The 15757-nt window shown below is 37.6% G+C and overlaps 1 protein-coding gene across 6 annotated transcripts in view; it reads left to right on the top strand.

The window, feature by feature from the left end:
- Window positions 1–15757, top strand: part of B3galt1 (beta-1,3-galactosyltransferase 1) — a 524949-nt gene that overhangs the window by 287873 nt on the left and 221319 nt on the right. For all 6 annotated transcript variants that reach the window (XM_026778237.1, XM_026778226.1, XM_026778230.1 and 3 more), the window contains one exon: window positions 2201–2265. The gene's annotated coding sequence lies outside the window, so the exon portion shown is untranslated. The remainder of the gene's footprint in view (window positions 1–2200; window positions 2266–15757) is intronic.

Here is a 15757-nt window from a genome sequence, read left to right on the forward strand (position 1 = left end):
TGGATTCTGAAACAGAGAAAGACTGAACAAGAACTAGGGACATGTTAGAGCTCTTAAGTGGTCCCCAGTCCAATTATCCACTTCTTCCTGCAAAACCTCACTTGCTGCAATCTTCAAAACCACTCAGAACAATGCCACTGGCTGAAGATTAAATGCTCAGCCCCAGGAGACTGTGGAACACATTTCAGATACAAACCATAACAATAGAGAGAATACTCAGTGTCTCTCCTCCTACTCCTTCCAAAATGAGATTTTTTAATCAACTCACAAAAGACAGAGACTAAAATATTCATTATGGGGGTTAAAATATATATTAAAAAAATGAGCATGAGTATCTGCAGATAGTGACAACCTGGCATATCCTCAAAGTAGATTAAAATCTATGTGGCTAAAGCACCATTTGCAAGAGGCAACGTCTAGAGCAAGACTAACATCTAGACTGGAGAGGTACTCTGCAGAGTCTCGGTGATGTGGGAAGGAGTTAGGATTGTACAATTTACGGTGGAAAAATGAGAAATTGTTCCTGATTTTAACCAGGACCACCGTGTTCTTCTGTACTTGAAGATTCTATACTTACTTGCAAGGTATTTATTCATAACCCCCAAGTCAATTCTTGTGGCACTTTTGTGGTTACCTTGATGCTTGTTTAACCAGTTGATATGGGACAAGGTGACACTATGTGTTACTTCTTTGGTGCTCTGGTTTCAGTGTTTCCTGATCTAAGCAGTGCCACATTTTCAAACATTTTGATTTATTAATTTTATTAAATGTTCTTTTTCAAATGGCCCTCTGTTGGAAGGCTGTCTGATGTTCATGAATGTAATAGGAAATGAAAAGACTTACTGAGAAAATATTTGGTACCAAGCTGTGCATTGCCGTGTCTTAGCCATGCAAACTAATCATATATTAAATAAGGTTACCTCTAAGCAAAGTTATTAGTTGTTTAATCTACGACATTGATTAGTGGATGAAAACATTGTGACCAAGGGCTCTCAGGGACATTTCTGTATTTCCCCTCTCAGAATTGAATAAATACCTTCTAGTTCTTCATACCTTAGGGTAATTTTCTAAGGCATAATAGCAGAGAATATTGAGAATTACATACATATATTAAAGTGTCACCTTGCTATAATACAGAGAAAAAGAGAGAAAGCCAGAGGCCCCTGAAGACTCAGTAGCTAATATGAAGATGAAGGCAATCTGTATCAGGATCTGGCTTAGAGTAGAGATAGACAGAGAGGCAAATTTAAGGAGACTTGGGAAAGTTTCCTTGGGTCCTTTACTTACATCTTCAGTTGGAATTTCACATTTCCAGAGCACCTGCAAAGGTTCAGTGCATATAACTCTTACATTATGAGAGACTAAGATATGCTTATAACTTATCCATTTAATTCGTTTATAAATATGACCATTTACATCTTTACAGCATGATGTTGACACTGACCATTTCATTTAGACTATGGTTGGCATTACTTTATTAGTGCAGTTTTGATTCATTTATTCATTTGACATATATCTAATGTCAAGATTAATGGCTCTTAATCACTACTATATCAGTCGCTGCTGGGCATATCTTCTTCCTTGACTTATAATACTGTTATTAGCCAGCTTGTGCTAACAAGGATTTGCCCCATAATCTAGCAACTTTATGCAGGAAATTTTCCTCCCATCACCATGCTAAAAATTTCTTTTCTCTCCAGAATGGAAGGTTTAGTATATTAATAAAAAATAGTTAACGACAGCCACAGATGTGACAACTATGAAGTACCCATCTTTTTTTATTTTTTAATCAATTCAATTAATATTCCATCCCTTGATCTGAGAGGTCTCCAAAAAGAAAGTAGCAATTGATGAATGTTTTGGTTGCTAATCATGAAGATACAAAAAGTAAAAATTTCAAATTAAATATAAGAATATTTTAGTTACAAAGACTGAATAGTAAAGACATGAAGGCCAAACATTTACATTGAATTTGCCCAGAACTGACCAGAAAAGATTGGGTATAAGCAGAAATGGAAGTAAATGAACATAGAGCATAGGTGGTGTTTACATCCTGAAATTGATGTTCACAGCATCTCAGTGTTGTGGAGATGTTTTCCTCCAATGCCTATGTTCTAGGAAAGACACCTTGTACCCACCCCAGTGGTTTGAAATTTGAACCACTATATCCAACAAAATGTTTTTTTTCTCTTCTACCCAGGATTGACTTGGAAAAGTGATGCAGACCAACTCTGGCCAAGGAAGCATGAAGACTAGTCTTCTGGGGTAAGTTAAGAAAGATTGTCCACTGGTAAACAGACATATGAAAAATCTACGTCTTTCAGTGTGGAATAAGGAGAGCCACTGTGACCTGGAGATGTGGACATGGCTTAGAGCTACTTCTGTGAAAGGATGGGGACAAAAGCCATTGCCCCCAAAAAGTGTGTTAAATGACAAAGATACTAATGATTCTGAATCACTGATTTGACCAAACCCAGAGGTGAAAAAATGTTATCTGCAAATTAAAATTATTAATGTTTAAGTCATTTTGTTTGGAGCTTCCAAACTTGCTGGCTAAAACATCCTGCTATGAGTCACCATTTAGGTTATGACTTTTTCATCTTTTATTGGTTGCAAAATATATGCATTCATATACTTGATTGACGATTCAGAAAAGATGTTGCATCTTATAACTGAAATCATCTTTGATTCAGAAAATGTTAGCAAAAGTAAGGCTAATTCATTGTCGACACATCACCCAATTCCATCCAGGAGCACTTTCTAGCAGGAAAGGTTCAATGGGCATGAGGGATGTGCTTTATTAACTAATAACATTTAGGGAAGATAAAGCATGAAGGTAAGTAAGTATAATAATACGCAGCAGTATTTAAATAATGGTAATGACTTTTCGCTGCTCTCAGTCTACCAGCGAAGCAAAGTAGACTCTTTTTTTAGAAAGTATGCAAGGGGAAGAGTCATCTGAAATAAGTTCTTATGGGCCTACTAGACAAGCTAAATTTGTTAAGCTAAACAACAACAAAAAAATGTCTTCAACAAATTTTTAGGACCTACTGTGACCTCCCTGTCTTTCAGGACAATGAGACCCAAAAAGGATAAAATAGAAGGAGATGGATTGGGAGAGATATACCCTTACCAAAAGTCATTCTCCCAGGCTTTCCAAAGGGTGTACGTGTATCTGTGCATGTGTGTATCTGTGTGTGTGTGTGTGTGTGTGTGCGTGTGTGTGTGTGTGTGTTTAGAGTTTAGGCAAGCGCATGTGACAGTGTATGCACAGAAGACAGACAACAACCTCACACATCTCTCTTCATTTTCCACTTATTTAAAAACAAGCTCTTCTTATTGTTCCATGCTGCATGCACCAGACTCACTGGGACCCAATCTTCCTAGGGTTCTCCTGCCTCAACACCTTCCATAGAGTAGTAGGAAGAGAGGGACTACAGACATAGACTGCTGCACCCTGCTTTACATGAGTTCTAGGGGGAGATGGGCTTGGGTTTCCTTGCTTGCACAGAAAGGGTTTTACCCATTAAACCATTTCCCCAGTCCTTCTTTGAGTCCTGAAAAGTCTCTCCTCTCTGTTGACATTTACGTTGAAGTGTAGCAAAGGCAAGTCCTGATCCATCCAATGGCTTTAAAATGCCCCATGAAAGTCTTTCAAGGAACTTAAGACAGCATAGTACATCACTGAAAACTGCAACCTGACACTCATAGACATAATTATTAAAAGGAAAGTCAAAACAATTTAATTATTTTACATGCCACCTCAGGACAGTTATGTGACATCATCCGGCATCCAAAGCCACTTCTTGGAATAGTCAGGATTGTTTTAGTTGTGTAAATAAGTGCACGCATTCCTTGCCCAAGGTCATCTAGAAATCAGAAAGTAGACTTTGTCTCTATGCCTGTCTCACTCCCAAACCCAAGTTTATATCCTGCATAAAATACTGCTGCGCAATCTCACTGAGGCTGATTCTGCGTTTCACCATGCTGGAATAGGTTTAGAGGTATATCCCTCTTTCTTCTAATTTGTTCTTTTTTAAACACTTTATTTGCTTTGGTGTATTATTTGCATTATATAAAGACTATTCGTGAGAAATATCTAATATTTATTATTAGAAAATAACCTATAATTCACCATTTTGTTTTTAATTAATGACTGGCTACCAAAAGTTTTTTAATCCCAACGGATCAACCAGCTAGTTACTTTATATCAGCGTGAAGTTCTCTGGCCCAAATTTCACCCTCTAAAAAACAGAGGGCTGCATCTAATTGGGAATAAATTTCACAGGTGCATCTTGAAGGGTATAGATTTTATTTTATTTTCCACAAGTAACTTGTCACAAAGGTACCCTGGATTTCAGAAAGGCTTTTATAGCTATTCAGATTAAAAGTACAAGTAAAATAGAAATATATGAACCTTTCTAGCTTCTCCTTTCAAATACTTTAACCCCCGAGTCACGTACTTCAAAGCTCTTTTAAGTGCAGACTGGTCCGATACACCAAAGGCCACAAAATGCCATAGAAGCGAGAGTGTGTGGCTGACCTTTGAGTCAGTCTAGTCTGGCCTTGCTTCCTATGACCTATATGGTTCATGGTTTGGGCCTTTTTACATCAGCTTTAGAATCACTTTACGCCGGATGGCTGAAGTGGTTCCCCTAACCAATCAGTGCTTACTGCAGTAAAAGGCATAATGGTTCTCATGTGGCATGGCTATTGAAAAGGTAAAATGAAGACATAAAACAGGTAAACACCTGAGGAAGACTATGGTACTAAACACTAAATCAAAGCAAACTTCACACTGATTTGTATTTTGCGTTTAGACGAAATTCACTAACAAAGCATTTTCCTTGTCAAAAGAAACTGTTAGGCCAGTGTTGTAGTTAAACCCAAGACGTGTTGTATTCCAAACTATAGCTCATCAGTTTGTCTGCAATTAATTTTCTTCTTTGTAATCTGCAGACACTGAGTCTTCTTTCTGACTATCATTTACATTTCGTCACGCTTGCCCATGGACTTAAAAATGACCTTGAGCACGTGACAAAGGTACACTAGGAAGACAGTGAGCATGGTTATAGTTGTGCTTCTACTTGACCTCTGCTTAAAAAGAGGTCATGGAAATAAGACACCATGCTGGATAACAGACAACATCCGGGCATCTGGGCCTGAATATGTTTGTGGGTATGTGTCTGTATCTGTGTGCATCTCTGTCTGTTTGGCATGTCTGTCTGTCTGTCTGTGTGTGCGTGCGCATGCGCACACATCTGTGTACATCTGTGTGTCTGTCTGTCGGTCTGTGCATGTGTATGTGTTTTCGCTGCCGGTATTTAATAATTGAAACCATGGTAATATTTGTGGGAAAATCCAAAACAATTTCATTTTGAAGGAAACGATTTTCAGCTCAAGTGTAACTAAAATTTCACTTTGGGGTTGGGGTAAAGGAAAGATAGGTTTGGAAAGGCAGCAGAAAGTTGGCCAAGACGAGAATAAAAAAGACGTTTGTAAGTACTGTAACTTTTTCTGTCTTTTGTTGTTGTAATAACAGTGGATCTTAGTCGTATCGTGATATTTTATTTTAATTAAATAATAAATAATAGTCTCAAAACAGTTGCTCTTGTTTTAAACTAAGCCCTCTGTGGACCTCCCCTGGTATTTCCCCGTGAACTTTGTTCCTCCCCTTCATCCCAGAAGAACCTTTGCGGTCAACAGTACCAATGTGTCAATATGTTTACCCACCTGCTCCATCTGCCGATATCATAACACAACCGCTATGTAGAAGTCAGGGTTTACTCTCCTTGCACAGCAAGAATGTCAAGGTAGGATAACATCTTTTGAGCAATATTATTAGATTGGCCTGAAAATGTTGCCACATAGGAAATACTTATTAGAAATGTGTTTGACGAGAACAAACAGTTCTTTTCGGTTCCTAATACTTTCTCTTATTCAGGGACCAAAGAGCAAGGACATGTGCGGGGAAAACACAATTGTCCCTTTCTTCTTTCTATGACTGCTAATAAGCAGATTAGTGAGGGATGTTAAGACAAGTGAACGTACATGGTAAGAATTAACACTTGTGTCTCTTTACAAAGTGTATTCTGTGAGATGATAATAGTTAAGTTATTTACTTTTAATCACTGTGGAGACTCTTGGAGCCCTTATTCCTTATTCTGTAACATTAGCACACATAAGCATGCTAAAGAGGAAGGGTCAGAAAGCAGGAAACACTATGTTCAAGGTCTTAAGGACCTTGGTGGATCACAGAATACAACCTGTACACTTTCTCTTCAAGACAAATAAGAAGACAGTTATCACAACATGTTGTTGTGGTCTCTTAATTCAGTCACTATGGTATCTGTGACAAGAGTCTCAGGCTGTAAATCAGCTCACTTTGTGGACCAGTATAGCACAAATAACAAAAACGCAGAGGCAGATATTGGGGTTCTACCTGAAGATCAGAAAAGCAAAATCAGCCAATCCACTAAGAGCTCTTACCTCTTTGAAACCTTCATCTGAAAAAAGAGCTAGTTACTGTCTCATCTTGCCTTATATTCCTCTTTATGGCTGGGATTAAAGGTGTGCACCACTACCGCCCAACTTCTGTGGCAAACTAGTGTGGCTGCTAGGATTAAAGGTGTGTGCAGTCACAGCCTGACCTGTATGGCTGACTAGTCTGACTGCTTTGCACTGACCTTCAGGCAAGCTTTATTTACTAAAATACAAAGGAAATAGCACTACACACTGGAATAGAAAGATTAGCTCCTGGATATACTGAAGGAAGGCAATAGAGCTCAAACTGCAGTGGAAGACAACATGCCTCCCCCTCATGTTTGGTTGTCTTCTTTTGGGAGAAGTATTCCTTTTGTTACAGTGAGTTCCTTTGTGTCCAGTTTCCTGGGATTCAGTTCCCATCATGCAAAGGTCATTCATGATTGACCCATGGGCTCTTCTGGGAAGTTAGCGAGTCACTGTGTAATTTTAGTTGCCGAGCAAATAAGGACATGACTGGTTGATCAAAGGTCAGCCCTGATCAAGAGCTCAGGACACAGGTTCTTGTGCCCAACTTTATGCTGTCAGACTATAGCATTTCACAACTGGCATTTGAGATTTTGTACCAAATTTATAAAAATTCCCTCACTGGAGGCTGGCTCTGTTTTCCAGGTGTTCTCTCGTTTGTGGCCTTCTCTACCCAATGACAGTTTCATGCTTATCCCATGATTTAATTCATAGCCCGACTAAGTGAAAGCCCCAGGAACATGATATGTTTATTTACTATCCCTACTCATTTTTTCCAATGCAGTAGAGTGTAGGGCACATGGATGACCTTTGCAAAGTGTCTCACAGCCAATACTTCCATTATTTGAAGGATACCATGAATTAGACGTGAACTGGAAACAGCATCACTGAGTTACATTCTATATCCATGAGATAAGCGCTTGGAGCAAACAAAGCCACTAATTCTATAAAAGGCAGATTATCTGGTCAGATGTGATTTTCTCAGTATTGAATGTGCGCAGAACTAATCAACCAGGAGAGTGGATTGGTCATCTTGTAAAGTTTAAGTCATATGAGAGTTTGGATGGCAGGACTTCATTGTACAGGTCCCATGAGTGTCAAGTCCAGCACTGTTCTGAAAACAGATGAACTTCATCTACTTGCCTAAAGTTATTAAACCTTGGAATCTTTTAAATAACTTTCCTTGTTTTAATTTCAAGGTCTGCCTTTGGGCAGATAACTTACTCATCACATAGATGAGAGTGCCATGCTTCTTATTTCACACCCTGAATTCATGAATTTATACTATGTTATACTCTTATTATAACTGTAAATCTGTGAATCTGTACAGTTTGTTTCCTGCGTGAGTTATGTTAGTATGAGTTAACCATAAGACAGCTCCTATGGAGAATCTTTCCCTTTCATCCTCCTGATTTTTTTTACTTCTTTCCCTATTTATAGTGTATGTCATTATAATGTAGTCCTTTTCTTTAAATTGTTTTTAAATGAATTCATCTATATTTTCATTAAGTGTTATAATAAAGAATAATATCAAAAGTTATGTTGCATTATTCACCTTTCCTAAGAACGATACATAAAAGTGGATAACTATGAAAATGAAAATTGTCATGGACCTAAAGTTGTCCTGCAGACCATCATGTATAAATACTATTAAAGATATGATGCCTACCTGTGACTTCTTGGTGATCTTGGATCATTAAGTGCTTTTCATGTGTAGAAATTATATACTAAGTAATTGCATAAGTAGGCATATCACTTAATGGCTATTTCTGGGACTTTATTTTTCACATTTAAAATCAGTTTACTTTACAACTTTAAATCTATAGTGCTAACAAGAAGTGGCTGAGATTCAGGTAAGGCAGAAAAATACAGACAGCATGTGATCTCAGAGAATAAACTTCTCTCATCTGTATGTCTCACTAAAACAGTGTTGTTAATGTCTCTGTATTGTCTTAAGAATTGAATGATATTGGTTTCATAACATCTGTTTTTATGAGTCATACAATGTGAGCAACAGTGGTGAGCCCTTTAAAACAGGTGACAGAGATAAAGTTAAAAATAAATGATAACATGATGTTTCTTCATAAAGACAATGTAATTTTTTAAGTATGAAAGGAAACTTGTTCTAGATTATGAGAGATTTTTAAAATCTCAGTACCCAAATTCAATACACTGTGTTTTATTGGTAAAATACAACTGGTATGTATAGAAGTTCCAGAGCAATCAATTGATAGCAACTGAGAAATACTTGGAGATGTTTTAATAGTCAGTAGATATTATTTTGTGTTTAAAAATTATTGCTAATTTTATCAGGCATGACAAGGGATATAGAGGATCCTGATGGACAGACATATAGGTACTTGAAAATAATCAGTCATTCTGGGACACCTGCAGTTTACTTTGAAGTGACTCAGCAAGAGAGAGAGGAAGAAGGGGAGAGAGGAAATGGGAATAAAATAAGCAATTAAGGCAAAATTTTAGTAATTTTCATCCAGATTATTGTATTATGATGGTTTATTATACAAAGCTTTTGATTTCTTGTGCATTTGAAAATTCTTACATAAATAGTTTTTGAATGGTGCATCTGCATTGATATGCAGAGATGTCTAAGAAACATAGAGAAAATAAAAGAAAAAAACCAAGGGAATATGCAGGACAGTCTCATTATGTGTATTTCTTTCCCTTCCGTTCTAGTTGCCTTTATAAGGTTAGAATAATAAACAAGAAAATATGAGTCCTGGCTTATTTCTTTTTTCCTGAAAGTCCAGTAGAATTAGGGGAATAAACAAAAGAAATTTACTTTTTGTGTTTTTTTTTAACATTAATTTGTACGGTTTCATATGTAGCTTCAGTTTTATTTCTAGTGCTGATATTAAAGTATTATCCAAAATTCTTTGAGCTAATCATAATTAGCCTTTTACCCCCAAATGATTAATGTTTCTCTGAAGTAGAAGCTACCCTGAAATATGATAGTGCACATACTCTGAAAGAAATAACTTTCTACAAAATGCCATCTGGCCATGGTGTATCAGTCATAAAGAAACTCAAGTCAGTCAGGATACAAAGTACAAAGAGCTGATGATAAGACTGTGGGCTGCAGATTCTCCATGAACCAGAGTAGAAAAAGTATCTAGGTAATTCCATTCTAGACACTCACACACTCCACAGACACACACACTAAAACACACACACACACACACCATATATAAAACACACCCACTTTCACAAACACTTACACTTGGTTCATCTGTCTCTCTCACCGTTACAGCTTTAATTTTTTTCTGTCTCTTTCTCAGCTAACTAGGTTACAGTGTTGTTTCAGAGAGGAAGGCAGCATCTATTTCTCTAGCCTTTTTCTTCTTCTTGCTCTCACCAAGCGCTCTTTTCCTGAAGAGATTAAAGAATAAATTAATCAGAACTAGGAAGTAATGGGCAGGCTAACAGCAACTTTGTCAGTAGCTGAAGAGATTATGACTCTCCAGAGGATGTTAACTCTCCAATCTTGCTCAGGCCTGCTCTGGTGGGGACAGGCAAACCAAGGCCAAGAATGTTTAGAGTCAGGGAAGTAAATGCTAAGGTCAGTTCTAAAAGGCGTTCTGTGGTAGTTCTTCCACAGTGTCACAATGTACTCCATTGGTTGATGTCACCCGTCAAGCTGTTATTGTCCATGCAATCCCAGTTTGTTGCTGTTTGTCCTGTCATGACTGGCTATGTCTCTAGGCTTCATGCTCACATATTAAGTTATCGTTTTCTTGCTTCCAAGTTTTGTGTGTGGCAACTATGCTAGTCTCTAAGACATTAAAGCACTATGAGGGTCCTGCTGTCACTAATGACCCACTGTCCAGCACCACTGCCATACTGATGCCCAGTATCATGTTTGGTCCCTTACGGCATCGTGTGCCTGTGTACTGTACTCATACGCTCTACAGTTCTCTATGAAATCCCTTCCCACAGTCCCTGAACCCATAACTAAGGTAAATTAGATGATGACTGGATAACATTAGCAGTGGTGAACAAGGCCAGAAGTCAGAATCAAGCAAGCTGCTTCCTCTGTGGACTTGTTGACAAGTATTTATCAAGTACAGGCCACTTTATAGCGCTTCGTAGGATTAATAAAAATTCACCCAAGTCAAGTATTGATGAGATGGCTTCATGTCTGTACTGATCCATTGGATTTTGTCCAATCAACTTCAAAATTCTGCCTGGAGAGTCATCATCACATCATATGTTTCATAGCAATATACATGTGTGATGCATATTTCATATTGTTTTGCTAAAATATAGCAACATTGGAACAGTGTTCACAAATGGAAAGACAGTTTAACTAAATGACATTTTATGGCCTTAAACTGAGTCACCCTGCTTACACTGAGTTTACAGGATCCTTACCTCCTCTTCATGTCTCACTGTATCTGCAAGTATCTTACAAGTCACAGGGAAGGAAAGAGAAGAAGACAAATACCCTGGGGTTTACTGGCATGATTATTGGGGCTCGGGGTGGAAAAACTGTACCCATGATCCAATAACAGCAATCCCAGAATCTAAACAGTCTTTTAGATTTAAAAAAAAACCCACAAATAGTTTGAAAATCACATAGGATTTATGCCATTCTTTGATTTTATTGTCTATTTTCTTTCTTTCATTAAGGGAAAGGATGGAGTAGTATTTTCTAAGCTGATAGAGAAAAGATCAATCTGACTTGAAGTTCTTGAGTATTTCTTGGATATCGTTTTCAGAGTCTATTATAGATTTGAAAGTCTATTAATACAGTAAAAAGCAAGTAACACCAATAAAGGATTCCAATTGCAGCCTTGACATCGATTCACTGTATAAACTTAGACAAATTACTTTTCTGGCATTGGATTTCCTGGTCAAATAATTCAGTTCCAAGACATTTTGTTTAGTCATACACTTTTTTGCACCATTGACCAGTCTATGGCACAAAGAAAGACGCTATGCTAAGCTAATTAGTTTCACCAACATAAACTTCTCATTGAGATGTACATGATAAGGACTGAGCACTTGGCTCGGTAGTTAAAAGCACTGACTGCCCTTCCAGAGGTCAGGAATCTGATTTCCAGCAACCATATGGTTGCTCACAACTGTCTGTAGCTTTGGACCCCCACACATGAGATGCACAGACATACACACAGGTGAAGCACAGATATGCATCAAAATAAGTAAAATTTTAAAAGACACAAGCAATAAAGGTATGAGATCTCCAGAGGAATTTAATTCTCTCTATATATATTATATGTATGTTATATGTATAATGTTATATATACATATAACAGATATGTTGTATAATGTATATTGGGGAAATAAAACCAAGAGTAAAACAAACAAAAGTATTTGATACTGTTTTTCAGAACGTTATACAAAAACTGAAAGCCATGTTATATAACATATTATGTATATTATATTACATAGTATGTATGTACTCATATAGTGTATATGAGGGGGGGGACGGAGATAATGAGAGAGAAAGACATGTTACTCATTGTAACCCATGATGGATCTTTGATGGATAAAGATAGGTGTTCTAAATTATATGGATCAATGTGTATAGTATCGGAGCTAAGAAGTGTTCTTTTGCAAACCGAATATTTCCATCAATACTAGGCATCAGATACCTGATTTTTCTGTGATTACAGAATTAATCTACATTTTATTAATGGAATTAAGTTCTTATTAAAATTATTTACATGTGAATATCAAGTAACAAAACTGAAAAATCATCTATTCAGGAAAGATACACATCAGGAAATAATTCATTTGGGTAACCATAAAGTTATTTATTTATAGTAAATTTTTAATAAATTGAAATTATATCACTTTTTCCTATGTTGTTCTAATTTTACTATGCATTAAGCAGTTATTGTGAACTTACACTGATAGAAAAGAAGGGACTGATGGACTATGCCATCTCAGATCTGCTTCTGTGTTACTAACAAGCACACAGATAAAGTAACCTTGCAATACCAGTACACTAAAATCTGTTGTCATTTTTTGCAAGTTTTTGAAGGACGCACAAGGTTTGTGTAGTCCATTTGTGTATAAGTGATGTCTCATTCCCCAGATCCTAACACAAAAGTAGCCTGCTGACATTGTTGATCAAAAGAAATAATTTAACTGACAACCAAATCATTGAATTACCTGGCCTCCGTATGTGGCTAATGCCTCTATTCCACACACCATTGATGTGAAACCCCAAAGACCCTACCAGGACAAGTGTGTACTATGTGAATTTGGATGAAAGAGGCCTTTATTTGAGCTTTCCTGTCACACCAAAGAGGGAAAATATTCATTTTAAGATTAAATGATAGATTAGAATATTGTTTTTCAGAACTCTGACTGCCAAGAATCTATATAAAATGACTATCTCTTAGGATAGGTTCTTTTGAACTAGGCAGTGTGCGGTGAGGTGAGCCAAGTAGTGATAAAATATTTACCTGCCTCTTGAAGATTCTCTTTCCCTCAGAATAAGCTGACCTCACGTCCTCCCACTTCAATCGATGTCGCTCAAGGCTGTCACCTCAGCTGTTGCCTCAGAACAGGGATGGGTGTCTTCACTTCACATCTGTGCTTCACCCTCAAAGTACACTGGGCTCTAGAGGTTTCCTTGCAATATGATTTTCCGTACTGCTCTGTATCCATGGCTAGCAATAGGAGGTTACATGTGTTTTTCATTTCTCTTCTCACTAAAGGCCTTGAAATGCAAGCATTTTGTTCTCAAATGGCTTCTATTTTTGGACTATCAATTTCTGTTTAAAGTTCTGATAAACTATTGGTTTGATTCCCCACCGCCCGGACCTGTTTTCCTCATTACGATGTCATATGCAGTTCCCTGCATCCGGTTCCATCAGTTGCTGGATGAAGGCTGTATGATTATGGTTGGGGTATTGACCAATCAGATGACAGAGGAAGGCCAGTTTTGGCATCCTCTCCACTATTGCTAGGAGTCTTAGCTGGGGCCATAGGGGGTCAGTAAAGGGAAGAGGATGAAAGATGAGAAAATGATTCTGTATCTGGAGTGTCGTCTGAACATATTTGAAATTTGCCATTAATATCCAAACCTTATTTGAAAAGACATCTTTATCTAAACCTTTTTTCATTGATTTCTGAGTCTGATCCCTGGGAACTAAATTGTAAATTGAAAGCACAGATGTGTGGTTAGAGTGTTTATAATTCAGTGGGAAAGACGGTCACCTGAAAGATCACTGATGATGCTATTTTAATAACACAAATCACCTAAAAATCTCTACATTTAGACATCGTAGCTTTATGCGGGTGCATATAAACATAGGTTCTCACTTTCTTCTTTATGCTCAAGATAACACCATCACACAGTATACTACTGAAATAGTTCTAAGCCTTCAGTTTTCTCCAACTTCAATAGTTGGACTGAATACGGAGGATACATTGTGAATCTTCTCTTCTACAGTTTCATCTTGTGTAATATTTTGACAACAATAATAACTTCCAAAGTATGAGTCCTGCCAGGAATAAACAGAATAATTCTCATACACCTTCAAAATAATGTTTACCAGATGATGGTTCAAAATGTGTTAGCTTTTATGACTGCTGCACTTCTTCATTCTCATTGACAGGATTGTTGGCACCACTGGGCATTCCCTACTTGAAACATTGTCCCGGACTTTGCCTTTCCCAGCCGGGCGGACACACACTGTTGATTGGCAAAGCTTTTTTCATTGCTGGCTCCTTTTCTTCTTAGATTTGCAAATGCAGGGTTGTTGCAGGGTTCAGCTCTTGGCTTTCTGTTCTCTATCTACACCCTCACCATAGTAATTGTATTTCATCCATAGCTTTAAAAGCTACCTCTGCTCCAGTGGCTATTATACTTATACCCCCTTCCTTTACCCCAGACTTGTACAGCCACTTGCCTTCTTGCTGCATCTACCAGGCATCTCTACTTCCAATTCCCGGTTTTCTCTATGCATTCCTTCCTCCCAGTTGACCCTTTTGAGGATACTTTTTTCCACCAAATAGCAGCATGGTTTTTTTCTTAAGTCTCACACCATCCAATGCTTCTCTACTGTTTGGCTGATTGTCATGGGCATCACATAGTGCTAGTGTATGGCAAATAATTTCATTGCAGAGTTGGAGAGACGAAGTTCAACAGGCACCACCTTCCACCAGCTTCCTGGTGTTACCGAAATTGTAGGAAATGAATGGCAGTGGTCACTAAAGACTTTCTACCACCAGAAGCTTCAACTGAGGATTTTATATCACTCTAAAAATTTAAGCGCCATGAAAAAGATTGTATAAAGAGTGCAAGAGATGTTGGATTAATCCCCATTACCAACACCAAGCAAAACATGGACGGAGGTACAAGGAGCCCTGGTTCAAATAAGCAAACCACGAAAAAGTGCTTATCAGATGAGACATATAAACCACTTCTTTTGTCTACCAACTTTAGAAAGGTTCATATTATATTTTCAATTGTGCTTTTGGACTAGTGACAGTCAATGGGAGTTTGATCTTTCAGTGAGCCTCAGATTTTTCCATCTGATAACCATCATTTAGTGTCTGGTCTAAAGTCATGTTATGAGAGAAACCAAGATCTCAACTGGCACTTCATTGCTTGGAGGTCACCCAAGAAAAGAGGGGGAGGAGAGCGCAACCCCAAACCTAGCTTAGTCTTCTAAGACACTGTATTTTTTTTTTTGAGTGGTTCATACCAGCAGATGTTGTTTTGGTTGCTATTGTTCCCAATCTTTCTTCTCAATAATGCAAGTTCTACAGGAAAACTGGCTTCCTAGTTCCATCGTATTCCCAACCGCCTGCAAAGTCTGCTAAAATTAGATGTCTGGTGAGAAGGTAAGAAATGCAAGAGTGAATTAATGATCTCACCATGCAAAATACTGCACATCATTTCAGCACACAAGTCTACGACCATGATTACGGATAAGGATGGAAATGCTCTGAACAAACTAGGCATAGAAGGCTTCATGAATTTCATTCTCCATAGAAGTAAGCTTTGTGAAATTCTTAGCTATGAAGAAAAGATAAAACTAAACTACGTTGAATATTTCTTGGAATTTTAAAGGGAAAATTATTTAGCTGCATTAGCAGTGAGGGATTCAAATGTCTTTTAATCTTAGTTGATTATTCAAATATTTTGAAGACTTTATGTTCTAATTTTAACACGTAATAGTTGTACATATTAATTGGGTACACTGTGCTATTTTAACACATTCATACGGACTGCACCCCTTTAATCAAG

Source organism: Microtus ochrogaster, chromosome 4 (genome assembly GCF_000317375.1).
Source record: "Microtus ochrogaster isolate Prairie Vole_2 chromosome 4, MicOch1.0, whole genome shotgun sequence".
Classification (NCBI taxonomy): domain Eukaryota; kingdom Metazoa; phylum Chordata; class Mammalia; order Rodentia; family Cricetidae; genus Microtus; species Microtus ochrogaster.